Genomic DNA, 5,195 nt, shown 5'->3' on the forward strand with positions numbered 1-5,195 from the left:
GCCTCTCTGAAATATTTAATTGTTTTAGCACTTGAAAACATTTTAGAAATGTATATTTTAAAATACGAGGTATATGCACTAGCATAATGTTTAGTTTTATCATTGATAAAAACTCTCGAAATGTGAGAACAGTACGATGACTTCTGACGATAATGTGTGCAATAACATCGAAACATTCGCAATGTACTACACAAAATACAGGAAAATTAAGGAGAGGAGATATTAGTTTTTTTGGCAAATAATTCTGACAGTGAAAATCCAGTTATTATTTTCCAATGAATACAAGCCAGTGTAGTATGAATACAAGCCAGTGTTTTTATAACGTCTTCGAGGTAAGCATTCTTCCCTACTGGCAGAGAGCCCTCATGTGGGTTGCCAAATAAACTATCCCTAGTCAAACTCACTAGATGTTTGTAAATGCTAATTAAGAACGATGACAGCTTATTTCATAACAGATGTCTACTATTTAAAAGGATCTATAAATGGAGTATCAATAATGAGAAAAATAACTTTCTCTTGCTTGAAAATAGCTGCCGAAGCATCAGGAACTTTCTCAGATTTCATGCCCAAGAGAAATTCAGAAAATGTGTAAAAGCATTTTTTTGCAAGTGCAAGCTGTAAATTATTTCCATCAGTTCTATTTTCCCATTATCAGCACTTTCTCCAGAAGTTGAAGATTTATTTAATAAATATTTTTGGCAGCCAGACAGTTGCGAAGGTAAAGCATTCTTTCGAAATCTTGGAAAACCAAATTTATTTTTACAGAACTTCCTATTTTTCTCATCAACATGCTCAATTACACTTTCAACAACTGTTTCAAGAAAATGTTCACATACTAAAAAGAATAACAAATTCAGTATAGAATACTATTATAGATTTATAAGAAAATCTTACAAATAGATTCAAGGCAGAATAAAAATGCATGTTTTCTTGCGATGTTTGTTTCGATTCAGAAATAAGTTTAGGAACATGGAAAATGCTAGCTAACTGAATTCCAATATATATGTTAGTGGCAATGTGTGAATTGCAGGCATTCTACAGAATGCATAGGCATTGCGAATATGAGAACTATTTGAGTATGTTATACACTGAAGAGTCAAAACATTATGACCGCCTACTCAATAACGCGACGCGCGAAATTTGGCCAGCAAAATTGCTGCAACTCGCCTTGGCATGGAGGCCACAAGTCCTCGGTAGATGACTGGAGACATGTTGTACCAAATGAATAAGCAGCGGTCACGAAAGGTCGAGATATTCCAACATGGTGGGGCTTGAGCTGCTGTTCCATGACATCCCAAACGTCATCCATCGGGTTAAGATCCGGTAGTTAGGTGGCCAGGACGTTAACTGGAATTCCTCCTTATGCTCCTTTGCAGTTGGGAAGACAGACACCATGTAAATGAGCAGCTGATCCGCAGTTATGCTCAGATAGTCCGCAGCTTCCATGGTCTGTTTTACCACAACTAAGGATCCCAAAGCCATCCACAAGAACGTTTCCTAAAGCATAATACAGCCTGTGTATGACCTGCTGTACAGGGTCGCATTTATTCGCCTGGAAATCCCTGACACGACCATCAACGTGATGAATGAGAAATCGTGATCCATCCTATTAGGCTCCTTTGCAGTTGCAAAGGATTCCTTTGCAGTCTTTCAATTATCCATGGTCCAGTCTCGATGTTTCTGAGCCCACTGAGGCGCAGTTGTCAATGGCACTTGGTCAAGAGAGGGCACAAGTGGAAAATCTGCTGCGCAGTCCCATACCCAACAGTATTAGCTGAACTGTGTCTTCCGAAAGACTTGCACTTGGGCGTCCATTGTATTGGACTGTCAGCTGAGCCACTGTCTGGCGCTGATATTGCTGTACCAAGCGGAAAAGTCTCTAGCGTCCATTTTTCTTTGATTACGCGTGAACGTCCAACACCTTAGCGTCTATTGCTGGTTTCGCCGTCATTTATTCTCTTGCATAAATACTAACAACGGCAGGACCTGGGTTCGAATCTAGACAAAAGAGCTGCATGGACGTTTTCGTGGATTTTCCTATGTGCAACGTATATGCCAGCCAGTTTCTCTTAGAATGTCCTTCACGAAGCCATCCCTTCCCTTAGGCAGATAGCCCTAGTGTCTTTTGCCATATAAACTAAACCAAACCAAACAAAATTAACAGCAGCAGATAGCGAACAACCTATCAGTCGTGTAGTTTCAGAGATATTGGTTCCGAGTCTTCAGGTCATTATAACCTGCCATCTATCAAATTCACTTCCATCAGTAGCCTTTCCCATCACTAGCAAAAGTGATTTCTTTCTTTCTCCAGCAGTAGTTAAATATCATTCCCACTTAATCACGTAACCTCCAGGTCATCCAGACGAGTTCATTGAAAAATGCGGGGATGGTCATAATGTTTTGGCTCGGCAATGTGTACTTTCTGTAGGTATTGTATGCTATACTTAAGTATTCTATAAAATGGTTTGGTTTGGTGTATTGAGATTACGGCAAAGCACACTAGGGCTATCTGCCTAAGGGGAGGGATGCCTTCGTGGAGGACTTTCTAAGGGAAACTGGCTCGTATACACGTTATACATTCGAAAAACGACGAAAAAGCCCATGTAGCAAGCCCGCTCGTGGGATTCGAACCAAACTACCAGTGTTCAGCGACTTTACCGCTCGGCCGCTGGTAGGCCTATATTCTATAGAATGAGAAATGCTGTTTACGCAAAGTATGAAAAGAACATAATAATAAGGCTTTTATTTAAATGATGTGCATTTTACCGAAATAGAAATGATATTTAGAAAAAGTAATAAGTGAGTGCTATTAAAATATTTTATCAAAATAAGTATAGGAAAATAAAAGTTTTGCAAAATAAAGTTTATGTCTTCTTATTAAAAACAAAATAAAATATGAAATTATTTTTTTGCATCAAGACAGAAATTTATTTTATTTTCAATTCATTGTTTATTCTTGTAAAACGTAAATGGCGATTTACGGAAGGAATTTCATAATTTGCTGGTTTATCATTTGGCATTGTATAACATTTCTGAGAATGTGTGATATATTAATCGTTTCATACACTGCCTAAAACTGCCTAGGCATTCTATAGGATTCAGAAATTGAAACTTTGCCGTTGACACATGAATCCCGATATTCTGGAAAGATTTAGGAAGTTCTAGCTTATTGATTATTAAATTAAATGCTATAAAATTAATATACCGACGCATCTCATTGCAGATTTAATCAAATGCTTTCGCATTAAATACTAACTTCAATACTTCAATGCTATTTTTAATTCATATGTCAGCATAATCAATTTCAGATATTATTGAATTCAAAATAGCATTACATAAGTTTAGTTAATATTAAACATGAAACACAAAGGTCTAATTTTTTGCAAATTCGAGATATAGATATTTTTTCTAAATGCATGAATAAGAGTTTCTTTTTGAATTAAAAACTAAAATTTGTTATTAAAAAAGACATATATACCTTCGAATGTTTTTATGGATTGAAATTCTGCTTCTGAATGGCACTTTGATAAACGAAAAAAAAATGAGCCTTTTTTGTATTTGGATAATGTCCGCTGCAGTTAGGTACACAACAAGTATAAATTATACTTTAACAAGTTATAGCCAAGTAAAATATTTGTAAATCTTTTATGAATGTGCATGCGATATACAAATCTCTTGCTACTACTACTACAAGAGTAAGGTATCACGATGTAGGTTGTTATGCCTATTAGTTCCCCCTGTAGTAGCGTCACTCGCAGCTGAAGTTAGGCCTCGTTATTTCGGAAGTGACGTGCACCCTTGCTATAGAAGTCTTACTTAAGAAAACAAATAGCTCATGGCGGTAAATGACAATTAGTCATAAATCCGAATTTGCCTTTGCGGCTCTGAACAATGTCAAAAGATAAACAGGGTTAGTTTCTTCTTTAACGTTGACATTACTTACTCTTACGGAAGTGGAGAAACAAAAACTCAAAGGGAGTACAGAAGAAGTTGCTTTTGAGCAGAATAAGAGCTCCTGAAGTCGTCCAAACTTGTAGTACAGTATCATTGGCTGTTACAGACTGTAATCCTTACTTCTCTTGCTTTGAGACATTACATATTCCATGTTGTTCTCTCGCTATAGGAATTTCATTTAAAACGCTGCAGTCATTCTATCAGGTTCAGTGTTTCTCCTTACTTGCTTGGAGAACATTGAAGAACCTGACTCGGAACAGGGAGCTTACTAAAGCTGTGTCCAATAAATGTGGGAAGTAGACAAGATACACAGGAAGGGTATACGAAACCCTTTATTTTTCACTCTTTACAATAATTTCCGTACTTCGGAATACAGAGACCAACTACTTGTGGTCTGAACGTAAGAATATAAAAATATTAACTAAACTTTAACTTAAATTTGGAATAATAAACAAGGGCCTACGTGGAAGATTGGCCGTATATTAACAGGAAGCCGTATGTAGTACAGAGAACTGTTAACACTACAATACGTTTAAAATTATCACGAGGATTAAACCTCTGGCCTGGAAGGCAACCAGCAGCCGAGTAAAACTGCTAAGGTAAGCGGCCTGCTTCGACTAACTCCTTCCTCTCTCTCGCTTGGCAAAAAGCCACAACTTAAGTACTTGGCGTTCGCCAGACAAATTTGCATAAATAAGGTGAAGCTTTTAATTCTGGCCGGAAGTAGAAAATAAGAAGTGATAGTAAAGATTTAAAATAAAAATAAACGTTAGTAAAACTTAATATCCTTACAATTCGAGCAAGTTTCTGAGTTTGGTACTTAGTTAGACTGCAGATTACCCATTTCAGAAATCGGTGCTGGTGTTGGACGAAATCAAGCTACAATGAGGCGAATATTGAATCGATGAATGCAAGTAGGACGGACAGCAAAACAAAAAAAATTCTAACAATAATTAGGATACTTTGCACAACAACCAATACTCGACACTGGCAGCAGAGAGGAAGAATCTTTAAAAAATGTTTTCTGCTGCTATTACCACTGAATTTATACGAAAAGATGGATGCCGTACATGGAGCTTTGAACGTTTGCAATGGTGCATAGAACGCCACCCATAGATAAACGAACATTGTCCTTTCAGACGAATCTAGATTCTGTCTACACCACCACCATGGCTTGCCGTATCAGAGTAGGCGTAATATTTAATAATTCTTCATTGCCCACCATGCCTGATTGCTGCCTC

This window comes from Stegodyphus dumicola, chromosome X1 (genome assembly GCF_044657685.1).
Source record: "Stegodyphus dumicola isolate Sdum_Otavi_A_Nest chromosome X1, ASM4465768v1".
Taxonomy (NCBI): Eukaryota; Metazoa; Arthropoda; class Arachnida; order Araneae; family Eresidae; genus Stegodyphus; species Stegodyphus dumicola.